A 13,198-nucleotide genomic window follows, 5' to 3' on the forward strand; every position below is an offset into this window, starting at 1 on the left:
GGAATCAAGGGAAGAGGAGGGCTGGTTCTGCCGGAAGGGGTGAGGCCAGGTGAGGTCAGGCTACAGCTGTGGGAGGGGATTGAGGTCAGCCTGGGGCAGTTGGTGGCCTTCCTGCGCCCGTCAGGGTAGAGCCGCCGGCCTGAGAAGGAGGGCACTGCTGAGCCCAGGGGTTGAGAGCGCCAGTTCTTGCTGTGGTCTGGGAGCTGCCCTGAGGCCAGAGGGAGGCCGTCTGCCCGTGAGTCCTCTCCTGCTTGTCTGTCAGCTTGTTTGAACCACACTGGATTTTCTGTCCAGCTGGCTACGTGGAGACCCTGGAAATGCTCCTCTGTGAGTTTTGGCTGGCTTCAGGGAAGAAATGCCAGATGATACTGGGAGACTTCAGTTTAATCTGGATTCAGGTCATATCTCTTGAAAGTGAAGTGAAAGTCCCTCAGTCATGTCTAACTCTTGGCAACCCCATGGGCTATACAGTCCATGGAATTCTGCAGGCCAGAATACTGGAGTGGGTAGCCTTTCCCTTCTGTAGTGGATCAGCATGCCCAACCCAGGAATCAAACCAGGGTCTCCTCATGGCAGGAGGATTCATTACCAGCTGAGCTATCAGGGAAGCCCAGTATCTCTTAAGGCCAGCTATTCATTGATATCTCTTAAGGCCAGCTATTCATTGATATCTCTTAAGGCCAGATATTAATTGTAGGATTACCCTAATTAGTCTTCATGGGATTAAGCTGGCAACCTGCTAAGGTAGCAATTGATGTCCTTTATCTAGAGGACAAAACGGGGGCTCACAGAAGTGGGTAACACAGCTACAGCAAGGAAGTGTGTACCTAGACAAAACCCCCCGATCTTCTGTTAGAACTCAGGGAAGCCATGTGGTGTGGCTTGTCCATGTGACGGGGGCTAAGGCACCCAGCCCACACTGGATACTGTGGGGACCTGACTTGGTAACTGCCTTCTGGCAGCTCTGAGACTCACAAAAGCAATTTGCACTGAAGAGAGGAGGGACACCTCTCTTCATCCTCCCCACCACACCCTCCGGGTACTCCCACACCCTGCCCCCTTTCTCTTTCTTTGTGAGGGAATAAGTGTCACGCTCATGTGACCACATTGGCTGTCCACTGTTCACGAGCTACCACCTGGAGCTGCTACCGGAGAGGCCAAGAGCCTTTGCCCCCGAGTACCTCTCTTTCCTTTGCACCGTGGGGGCCCTCCTCCACACCTGCACACCAGAGGCCGTTTCTGAGACATGCAGGGACCCTCCTTCAGTTTGCAACAGGTTGCATCCATCGCTGTCCTTTCAATGCTTCCCTTGACACTCAGCTCCTGAGCTCCTTTGTCTGCATTGCGGCCCACCTGGCTGCCACGGGAGGGACAGAGCTGACCATGAATCCAAAGCTCAGATCTGACAGGCAGCAATCTGTGTGTAAAGGGCCTGATTAATCATGCTGTAGAGGCTGTAGTGGGCTCTAGGGATCCGTAACCAGGGCTTGGGCCAAAGTGACTCCACAGCTGTTTTAATGCCTGGGGAGGGTTCTGGCTACAGTGGGGGTGGGGTGAGTCTCCTGAGGTTCTGAAGGCCCACTGTGCAGGTTCATGGCACACAGAGAAGAGAAGGCGGAGTCCTTTCCTGGAGCTGGTGGGCTGCGGGCACAGCCATGGATGACCAGGAGTCTGCATCTCACTAGGGGCCGAGGCTGGTGCTGAGGGAATCCTCAGTGAGGATTTTTTTCCTTAAAAGCCATCCTAAGTGACTTCAGCTCCATTGCTTTTTTGCCAAAAACCTACAATGATCTCAAGAGCTTTGTACACACCAAGGGTGGTGACTGGACATGGAGCCCAGCACAGACGGAAGTCAGTCCTGCCCTGAGTCCCACGGGCCAGCCACACCTTCCCCCTTCCATGGCCTGGCTTTCTTCTGCCAGGACCGGCAGAAAGGTGGAAAGGCAAGTGTGGTCTCAAGCTGCGGGGCCCAGCCTGGGCTCCAAGCCCCTGAGCGTCCCCTTGGGACGTCCGGTGGACCTAGTTCCCCCTGCCGTGGGGCAACTCTCTCTCGGGGACTGTCGTGTTTCTTTGCTTTCTGTTGTGATGGGGCACTCCAGTTATCTCAGGGCGATTGGGAAGTCTGCTAGTGTTACATGCTCCCGCCTTAGATGGGAAAACATTATTGCTGCATTGACGCTGCTCACTCGATACTGGGTATCTGTTAAACACAAATGGCAAGGGGAACAGAGCAAAACAGAAAAAAAAAAATGGAGAGTTGCTGGGTTGCCTCAAGTCTCACCTGTGATTAAGAGTGTGTACAGCCTGCATGTGAACCCCGGTTCCCACACCTGCCAGCTACCAGGTGCCAAGCGCCGATTTTAGACCCCCAGCTTCACTAAGGAGTCATTGACAGATACAGTTTGTGTGTATTTCAAGTCTACATTGTGATGACTTGATGCCCATAGACGTCGTGGAATGATTGCCCCACATTCGCATCGCCTCACACGATTAACTCTGTGTGTGTGTGTGTGTGTGCCTTTTATGTTGTTCTTATAATCCATGAACACAATACAGATAGCTCTCCATTTTTTTAGATCTTATTTATCTTAGAAGTTTATAGTTTGCTGTATGTTTTGCACATGTTTAATTAGATAACTTGATATTTTTAGTGCCATTATAAATTCCTAATAGAGATAGAATTGACTTGTCTATATTCCCTTGGTAAATCCACTTACTTCAAATCCTTCTAATTGTATTTTTTTTTTGTATACACAATTATGTCTGCAAATAAGTTCTTTTTTTTCCCCTTTGCAACTGTGATAACCCTTTCCTTTTTCTTGACTTATTGTACGGACTAGGATCTCCAGTACAGTGGTGAACAGAAGTAGTGAGAATAAGTATTCTTGTCTCTGTCCAATTATCAGAGGAAAAGCTTTCACTATTTCACCATCACACAGGATATTAGCTTTTTTGTAGATATTTTTATCAAAATATGTAAATTCTTCTCTGTTAGTTTACTAAGCAGTTTTTTCTTAGTCATGAACTAAAATTATTACATTAAAAATTCTTAAGTTTATCTTCTGCAGATTTTGAAACAGGTGATTTTTCTTTTATGTGGTGATTTAACTTTTAAAAATTTTGTGATTCTAAAACAACCCCAACCTGATCTCAATGTATTCTCCTTCAGTTGGACTTTACTTGTTAGTGTTTTATTTAGGATTATTTCATCTATACTCAGAGTCTGTAATTTTACTTTCTTGTACTTCTTCCTTGTTGGTTTTAGTATCAAGGTTATGCTAGTCTTATAAAACAAGTTTGCAGAGTGTTCCTTGTTTACCCCGAGAATTCCTGTGAGACTACTGTTTTCTTCCCTAGATTTTTGGAAAAACTGATTGGCAAAACCAGTTGGTTTCATTGTGGGGAGGCTTTTAATTTCAGATGTAATTTTTTTCATGCAAATAAAATTTTCTCATATTGTATGTCTTCGTGGGTCTATTTCAGTAAAACATTTCCCCCTCTGCTAGGAATTTATTGAGATGAGCAGACTCTCCAGTTAGTAAGTGAACTGTGGTTCATAATATCTTTCTTATCTGCAAGATGTGTTGTCTCCCCTTTTAAAAACCCTCGATGCTGGTGATTTGTGCTTTGTCTCTTTTTCTTAATAAGTCTTTCTAGGGGTTTATCAGTTTTTATCATTCCTTTCAAAGTGCCAACTTTTGGCTTTCTTTTTAAAGAAACTTCATATTTGCTTTCTGTTTCCTTGTTTTCTGCTCTTTCTTTTTTTTTTTTTTTTCCATCTGCCTTGTGTTTCATTCGCTATGGTGTTTTTTCTGGTTTCTTGGGAGGGAGGCTTAATTGATTTTTAGCCTTCCTTCTTTTCCAGTGTACGTGTTTAAGGCTTTAAGTTACCCTCTAAACATAGTTCGCTGCATCCCACAGGTTTGAATAAGCCAGATTTTCATTATCTTTTATGGAAAAGTATTTTCTAATTTTCATTGTGTTTTTTAAAATTATTAATCAGGAAATTCTTCAAGCAGTATGTCATTTAACTTCCGAATGTTTGGGGAGGTTTTTCTAGTGACCCTTGTTTGATTTCTAGCTTAATTCCATGAAGAGCCGTGTTGTAGGCTTTTGGGGCTACTGTTATAAATCCCGTAGACTAGCTGATAAACAACAGAAAGTTGTTTCTTGTAGGCCTGGAGGCTGGGGAGTCCCAAGATCACCAGCAGGTGCCTCGTCTGGTGAGGCCTGTTTCCTGGTTCCTAGACTGCCTGCTGCTTCTCCCTGTTCTCGCAGCACAGGAGCCCATTCCCTCCTGGCCTGACCCCTCCCAGAGTGCCTGCCTCCTTGGATCATCACCACCTGCCGGATGAAGTTTGAGGGCCCATAAACCATCAGCCCATTGCAATCGCTAAGTATACCCTGCATTATTTCAGTCCTTTGAAATAATTTGTGCTTTCCTAATGGCCCAATATATATTCTTTTTGTTATATGTTCCTTTGGCTCTTGAAAATAATATGTATCAGTGGGATGCAATGTTCCATGTGTATCAGTCAGATCAGGCTTGTCACTCATGTAATTCCGATTCCAGTAGCCACATTGAGTAAAAGCAGAAGTAGGTGAAATTACCTGTAATATATTTTATTTTAGCACACATAAAATATCATTTCAGTGTGTAATCAACATGATAAAACCTAATGAAATAGTTCACATTCTTTTTTTCATGCTCAGTCTTTAAAATCCAGTATGTGTTTTAGGCTTGCAGCGCATCTCATTGTAGAGCCAGCCATATTTCAGGTACTTCATGGCTGCAGGTGACTACATACCAGGGGGGCCAGTTCCACGAGAGAGGTGTCTTTAATATCTCCCACTGGGATTATGAACTCGGCTGTTACTCCTTTTCTATTTCTGTCAGTTTTTATGTATTGATATTTTGAGGTTATGTTATTAGGTACATTCAAATTTAGAATCCTCATCTTCTTGCTAGACTGAACTTGTGTCAGTATGAGATGCTCCTTTTTATCACTAGAAATGCTTCTTTCTTTAGAGACTATTTGACAGTGATGTTGCCACATCAGTTTTCTGTCCTTGTTGGCCTGGGTATCTTTTAGTTTCACCTGTCTAAAAGATATTCCATCTTAACATGTAGCTCTGTGAATAGTGTACAGTTTTCATTGGAATCAGTATGACACTTTATCTTTTAATGAGAGTGTTTGCTGTGTTTATAATGTTGATATTCAGTGTGTAGACACCATGTTGCTGTGTGTTTTCTGTTTGTCCCACCTAGTCTGTGTTCTTTGCTCTTGCCTTCTTTTAGAAGTTTGAAGTGTTTCTCTAGTTCTGTGCTCCTCTGTCAGGTTGTTAGGTGCATATTTGCAGACACAGCGTGTGTTTTACACTCAAGCCTAACTTAGTACTTTACTGCCTCCCTGACTCGACTGTTTCCTCCTTGTCACTGTTACACTTTGAACTGTTAGATATATATTTGGCGTTAACATCATTGTTTTGTAGAGTTAATATTTACCCTCACAGTTACCTCGTTGTTGGTCTCTACTTGTTTTTTATATTTCCGTCATAGACTACTTTTCTTTTTCCCAAAGCACTGCCTGAATATTTTTTTAGTTCATGTGTGTGGGTGATGAATTGTCTCATTTCCCTTTGCCCTCAAAGTCTCTATTTTGCTTTCACATTCGAAGAGTATTTTTGTTGAGTATAGAATTCCAGGTTGGTGGTTATTTGTTTTTCAGCATTTTACAGATGCCAGTCCATTATCTTCTGACTTCCTTGTTCTTGGAAAGTCAGCTCTCAGTGTTGCTGTGCCACTAAAAGCCACACCTTTTTCCTCTGAGCGCTTGAACATGCTGTTCTTGCCTTAGGCACCTGCAGAGCTGCTGAAACCAATGTGTGGTTTCATTTTTGAGTCAGTGGTCTGATTCTTGAACCAACTCTTGCCACTGTGCCTGTCAGCCAGTTCAGTCGCTCCGTATCTGCCCCGTTGCGACCCCATGGACTGCAGCACACCAGGCTTCTCTGTCCATCACCAACTCCCCGAGCTCGCTCAGGCTCATGACCATCGAGTCATTGATGCCATCCAACCATCTCATCCTCTGTCGTCCCCTTCTCCTCCTGCCTTCAGTCTTCCCCAGCATCAGGTTCTTTTCCAATGAGTCAGTCCTTCGCAGCAGGTGGCCAAAATATTGGAGCTTCGGCATCACTCTTTGCAGTGAATGTTCAGGTCTGATTTGCTTTAGGAGTGACTTGTTGGATCTCCTGGCAGTCCACAGGTCTCTCAAGAGTCTTCTCCAACTCCCCAGTTCAGAAGCATCGATTCTTCGGCGTTCAGCCTTCTTCATGGGGCAACTCTCACATCCATACATGACTACTGGAAAAACCATAGCTTTGACTAAATGACCTTTGTCGGCAAAATAGTCTCTGCTTTTTAATATGCTGTCTAGGTTTGGCATAGCTTTCCTTCCAAGGAGCAAGCATCTTCTAATTTCACTGTCTACAGTAATTATGGAGCCCAAAAAATAAAGTCTGTCACTGTTTCCATTGTTGCCCCATTTATTTGCCACGTAGTGCTGGGGCCGGATGCCATGATCTTCATTTTTTGGAATGTTGAGTTTTGCCAGCTTTTTTACTCTCCTCTTTCACTTTCATCAAGAGGCTCTTTCGTTTCAACCCCTGGAGGCATTTCTTATTCCCCTTTCTGTCTTTTCTCCACCATGAGGGTCCCCATTTATACTTTTTAACAACGTAGTTTAACATGGGGCTCCTTCAATATATTCTATCCTTTTTTTCTCTCTTATATATATTTTTACCTGACCCATCCTTCAGTTCACTGATCATCTCTTCAGCTATGTCCAATTTGATGTTAAGGCCAGAGACTGAGTTCTTAAATTCAGTCACTGTTATTGTAAAGTTCGAGAGTCAGTTTTGATTCTCAGAAAGTTTTCCTTTCGTCAAGTATATTTTTCAACAGGTGACATTTGCATCTAATACCTCTAGCATACCTCTGATATGCTGATATACATCTGATACCTCTGGATCTGGTTCAGTTTTTTTTTTTTTTTTTCTCTTGGTCCTGTTTGTTGTTACACCCTCTTTTGCTTTTTTGATTGCATGTTGGACATTATGTTTGGAAAACCCTAGAGGTTCTGAGTGATGCTGTCTTCTCCAGAGTCTCCTCTAACACAGACCTCCAGTGGGGACAGAGCTGTCTGTTCACTCAGGGCCTGAGGGACTTGAGGCTGGGGGTTCCTTGTAAGCTCAGTTTCAGCAGCCTTCACCCACCTTTCCCCCCGAGCCCAGGGAGGAGCTTTCCAGCGTCTCCATCTGGAAGCCTGGGCTGCCTCCCAGGGCCGCCCTCTTCTCAGCAGGTCCTGAAGCCCACCATCTGTCTCCTGAGCACCACGAGGTGACAGATAGTGCTCAACCAGTTCGGGCAGAGTGTTGGGTACATTTTCTGATATCCGAACTGATTCTCTAGGCCTGCACACAAATTTTTGTCTTCCCAGCCCAAGGAACCATCCAGAGCTGTGTTATCCAGTCCCCTCTGCTTGACTTTTTCCCTGCCTTTTCTTCGCAGAGTCGGCTTTGTTCAGATGGCCCAAGGGAAGGAGCGGGCCTCTCAGTCTTCAGTTCCCTCACTGGGCTTCCCTTTTGTTTGAAATCTTGGATTGTGGCTGCCTAAGGACCTCTTTTTAAACTGTATTTAGCTTTTCTAGTTCTCGGTAGGCTGACCTACAAGCTGCTTGCATCTGTCACTGGATGTGGGGACACCCTGGGTGTAGTCTGTCATCTGAAGCCACATGCAACAGTCACAGTACTTGTATTGATCAACTTTGATACTGGGGAAAACAAGAACCAGGTGTCCTTGCTAAGTACCCACGGTTGTGTTTCTGGTCAGAATCCCCAGCTTGCCCAGGCTGTTTCAGTGCCACGTGAACTTGGGAAGGAGGTGGAGCAAGCAGCCGACGTGGCCTGGAGACAGAGGAGCCGGTCTCCCCTCTTCCCTTGCCCCTGCCGGCCCAGGGCAGGCCTTGCGACGACGGGCTGCTGGTGGTGGAGGCCAAGGCTGAGGAGGGAGGGGTTACGTGACCTGTATTCTGTGACATGGTCACATGTGGGTTTTCTTTTTCAGTTTGAAAAAATGACTGCTTTTAGTTTTCCCTCCAGTTTTACTTTAAGGTGGAAAATGAAGATTTTATTCTTAAAGTTGAGCACAGTGATTTTACAGTCTTTTTGAAAGCAACAGTTGAGGTTTTAAAAACACATCTCAGAGAACTCCAGTAGATAAAGCCAAAAAAAGAGAACGTGTTCAGGGTGAACTGTGGGCAGGACCCCAAACTGTACTCTGTCTCTCCCAGAGTGTGTAATTGGTGAGATGGGTGGATATAGGACCCCAAGCACCCTGGGGACTGAGGCCCTCAAGTGACAGCAGAGGTCCAGGCTGAGCCAGGAGCAAGTGGCCTGTGCCCTGGCAAGTGGAGAGCCGCAAGGGTGGGAGTGGGGCCAGGAGAGGGGTGGGAGACTCGGGGGCGGAGGGTGGGGCAGCACCTGGTGGCGTCTGCGAGGCACTGGCTGTCACGGCTCGAGGCAGGGACATCCCTGAACCTCCACCTTGCAGCCCCCACGGAGCAGAGTCATCTGACAGCCCAGGGTTGAAGTTAAAAGGATGAGTTCACAGCAGGTTGAATGAACCCCTGTACCCACTGTGGGTTCATTTTAAGTACCTGGAGCGAGGTTGGTCAAGCCCTTGCTGAGCTTGAGTGAGGGAGTCAGTCAGGGAGGACTGAGCTCAGGGTGAGAGTGAGGGGCAGCTAGCGTGGTGAGTCCTCCTCAGCCGGGTGGATTCTGGGGACGCCCTTGAGTTCATGGGTGCCCTTTCAGTAGCCTCACTGGAGGCTTGTTTGGGGCTTAAAGGGGTGCAGAAGCCCACTTAGAAGACGTGCTCATTCCCAGGGGTGGTGGTTTCTGAAAGAGTTTATACTGGTCGGTTCGACTGTGACCCAGTACCTTGCAGGGTCATGTTTGACAGGGGGCCTGAGCCATGGGCACGGCCTTCCTTCTCCCGCACCCCACACTCACCTGTCATCTTTTTGGCAGCCCGTCCCCCCTCTCTGTACCCTTGACGGTGGGCCTGAGCCCAGCCCCCCTGTTACGACAGAGCCCCTTGTGACTGAGTGGGTTCCGGTTCTGGGCTCCTGGGAGACGTGCTGGAGGCAGAGCCTTCGTGCCATTTCTCCTTGAGACAGTGGTGCTATTGGTCATAGTGTGAGAGCAGTGGTCATAGTGTGGGAGTGGTGTGTGTGAGAGCAGTGTGTGTGAGAGCGGTGGTCATAGTGTGAATAGCAGTGGTTGTAGTGTGAGATTGGTGGTTATAGCTCAGGAGCGGAGGTATCCTACCGTGAAACAGCAGTTGCCCCCGAGTGGGGGGCTGCCCCCATCCGCGAGGATGGGTTGCAGAAGGGCCCGGCTGTGGGCGCTTTTTCAGTGCTGCAACCCCAAGGCAAAGGCCAAGACAAGGAAGAACTTGGCCTCGGCCCAAGTCCTGTAAGGAGAGTGGCCTGAGGTGATGTCAGGATGCATTTAACAGGAGGCTTCCTGTGTGCTGTTTTGGATCTGTCAGGAATTCTCTGCTCCTTATTAATTCCTGAATACTCAGGAATTAAGAGGAGAGGCAAGCCTCTCCTGCTGGCCGAAGAATCCAGGCATTGCCTTCATTAATTTTTCTATATAGTGATAAGTACCCTCTTCCTTCTTGTGAACCATACGGTAAAAGTGACTGTTTACAACTCTCTCTCTCTTTAATATGGTTCGCCTATGTTTTGTAAGTCTGGAATTTTAATCTTTATCTTTGCTGAGAATAACTACCTTGTAAGACAGTATGTATTTCCACACCATGTTGATTAAAACACCTTTGTTCCATCAGAGCTCTGGTCCCCGTGTCTTTCTCTCTCTCTCTCTCTATCTCTTTTTCAGGCTGATCCCTTGGAGCTCTGCAGAGGCTCTCTGAATTCACTTTCCTGCCTGGGCTTCTAAGACCCTCTCGAGAAGGCACTTTGCATGTTCACTCCATTGAGAGGGCACCTGAGGCCTCTGTGAACAGAGCAAGCCCTGTGTCGGGGGCTTTATTGGCTTTCTGCATAAGCCAAGGAATATCAGCCTCTTTCTGTCCCTTACCTTCTTGTCGTCAACTCCGGACCACCAAGTTCCGGTCCATTAAAGGACCTCAACAAGTGGCACCCAGAACAGGGACTTGGTGCACGTAGGCAGATTCTTGGACGGAGTGACCCCAGGGCCTATTGAGGCCGGTAAGTACTAAGACATGGGTAAAAAGGCTGGAAAGCCCCATCACTTTTCTACTTTAATTCATCACTTATTTAAAGTTCAGGGATCTAACGAAATGCATGCTGATTTTTTAGCTAGATTAGAAACTGCTATTTCCCGTAGTGTATTTGGAGAAGCCAAAAGGCAACTAGAGAAATTATTTGCTTTACAACTCTCTCTCTCTTTGATATGGATTGCCTATGTTTTGTAAGTCTGGAATTTTAATCTTTATCTTTGCTGAGAATAACTACCTTGTAAGACAGTATATATGCCCACACCATGTTGATTAAAACACCTTTAATTACTTGCAAATTACCTGCATTATGTGATAATGCAAATCAGGGATGTCAAAAAGCTATGGCTCCAATTCGTGAGAAAGGGACTATTGATTATTTGAAGGCTTGTCGCAATCTAGGATTAGAAACTCAAAAGATGCAAATGGTAGCTGAAACAATAGCTGCTGCCTTAAGAAAGGGAAATAAAGGATGCTTTACATGTGGAAATAAGAACCATTTGAAAAGGGACAGCCCTAAGAAAGCTTAAAAAAAAAAGAAAAGAAAAATATATAAAGATAAAAGACCTCCAAAAATCTGCCCTCGCTACAGTAGAGGAATGCATTGGGCAAAAGATTGTAAGTCTAAATCTGACATTGAAAGGAAACCTATTCCAGAAAACTGCAAGCAGGGACCCCCCAGGTCCCCTTCAGCAAAAACCTGAGACAAATTCCATCTTTTACCTGAAACCCTCAACATCTGGCAGTGCTGCCATCGATATACCAGCTTTGGTTTTAGATACTATGAAGTTAATGAGCTCTATTTAAATTCAAATTCACATGAACTGAAAAATATTAAATATATATAATTATTTACATATGAGTATAATTTAAATATAATTGTTTGCTAATCTAATTAAGACATGTCTTAAATCATCAACATTATATAATACTTTTATTATGCCTAGGTTTAAGGTAAACTAAATTTGTCAAAAAGGTAACTCTTCATATATATATATATATATATATATATATATGAGATAAAAACTTTTGGATAAACTATTAAAAGTTATTATATTTTTAATAGAATAATCTATTATTGTAATCTGTTATTATAATCTAAAATAGTCTCTTAGGATTGGAATAACTTAAATTTCTAGAGTTCTACTAAACTAAATAATAAAAGTTTATTAAATAGCTAGGTCATTTCCAAATAAAATAAGATTTTAAAACATTAATTACTAAACATTAAATTCCTCTTACAAAAAGTTTTTCTTACAGAAAGACTAAAGAGATTTTAAACTATTAATAAATATATTTTATAATGTATAATATATTGATATATATAAATATAAATATATATTTATATGTAATAAATATATTCACCAATCTATAAAATGCTAATGTACAAGACACTTCATAGTTGCTAAGGAAAAGTGAGATATATGCTTTTAATAAAAAGATATAAGATATGACATACTCAGATATACATTCCACATTTTCCCTGGGGGCCCCTCCTCATTTAACAAACAATACAATTATTAAAATAACTTGGAAGAATGACGAGCCTATTTGGACAGAGCAGTGGCCCCTCACGAAAGAGAAATTACAGGCAGCTAAGGAACTTATAGATGCACAACTAGAATTAAAACATATTGAAGAGTCTTGTTCTCCTTGGAACTCTGCTATCTTTGTCATAAAAAAAAACAACAAAAAACCTAACAAATGGCGTCTCCTAACAGACCTTAGAAAAGTTAGTGCATCTGTGAAACCTATGGGTGCATTGCAACCAGGACAAGATTGCTTTTTTAATAAACCTTTACACCCTTTAGACCAATAGAGATTCGCTTTCTCTCTCTCTTATCCTAATCATATTAGACCTCATAAACGGTACCAATAGACTGTACTGCCACAAGAGATGATGAATTTGCCCACCATGTGTCAGTACTACGTAGCCAAAACCCTTGAGCCTGTGAGAAAGCAATTTCCTAACTTTCTTGTTATTCAGTATATGGATGATATATTGTTTTCGGCTCCATCTATCTTAAACACTGAACACATGTTTGATATAGCTCAACTATGCTTTAAAAACTCTAGATGAATCATTGACCCTGAAAAAATTCAAACCTCTACACCATACTATTACTTGGGGTTCGTTGTTAATAGGCAACGCATTACTCCCCAACTAACTCAGATCCGTGCTGATAAATTATCAACCGTAAATGATTTTCAAAAGCTCTTAGGGGATATTAATTGGATTAGACCTTCTTTAGGCATTGCTAATTATCAACTGAATAGTCTATTTAGTACTTTAAAAGGAGATCCTGATTTAAATAGCCCTTGTTCACTTTCTCAAGAGGCACGAGAAGAACTCTGTTTGGTGCAAAATAAATTAGAAAAACAATTTCTTACTCGCATCAAAATAGATTTACCTCTAGAATTGTTTATACTCCCCTCTCATTCTCCCACAGGACTTATTGCCCAACAAGAAGACCCAGTAAAATGGATCTATATCCGTTTTATGGAAATAAAGTCACTTACACCCAACCTTGATTTAATTGCTCTAATCGTTATCAATGGAAGAATTAGGACTAAAACTCTAATTGGCTCCGATCCTCATAAAATTGTAATACCTATCAATAAATACATATTACAGGTATTCCTTATAATCCACAGACACAAGACATAGTCAAAATAAACACATCACACACTAAAGTTACAAATAAAAAAAATTAAAAAGGGGAATACACAGGTACACTACTGTCTTCCTTATCTAAAGCAGACTTTACTAGCTTCTAACATATTTTCTAAACCTATAACTATTGTTACTACAGCTTTATTTGTTTTAAATTTTTTAACCTCTTCTTAAGATTCGACCCAAGGGGGCCCCCG

The 13,198-nt window shown here is 43.5% G+C and overlaps 1 long non-coding RNA gene across 2 annotated transcripts; it reads left to right on the plus strand.

Moving 5' to 3' along the window:
- The first annotated feature begins 15 nt into the window (after nt 1-15).
- On the plus strand, nt 16-10,891 carry LOC147350707 (uncharacterized). Of its 2 annotated transcripts, none has more exons than XR_015149067.1 (2): nt 16-327; nt 4,177-6,130. It is a non-coding gene; the product is annotated as an uncharacterized LOC147350707 (long non-coding RNA). The 2 variants fall into 2 exon arrangements; XR_015149068.1 differs by lacking the exon at nt 4,177-6,130 and adding an exon at nt 9,967-10,891 and having other exon boundaries at nt 42-327.
- The last annotated feature ends 2,307 nt before the right edge of the window (nt 10,892-13,198 follow it).

Source organism: Bos grunniens, chromosome 20, assembly GCF_055505025.1.
Source record: "Bos grunniens cultivar Pamir isolate PY7600 chromosome 20, Bosgru_T2T1.0, whole genome shotgun sequence".
Taxonomy (NCBI): Eukaryota; Metazoa; Chordata; class Mammalia; order Artiodactyla; family Bovidae; genus Bos; species Bos grunniens.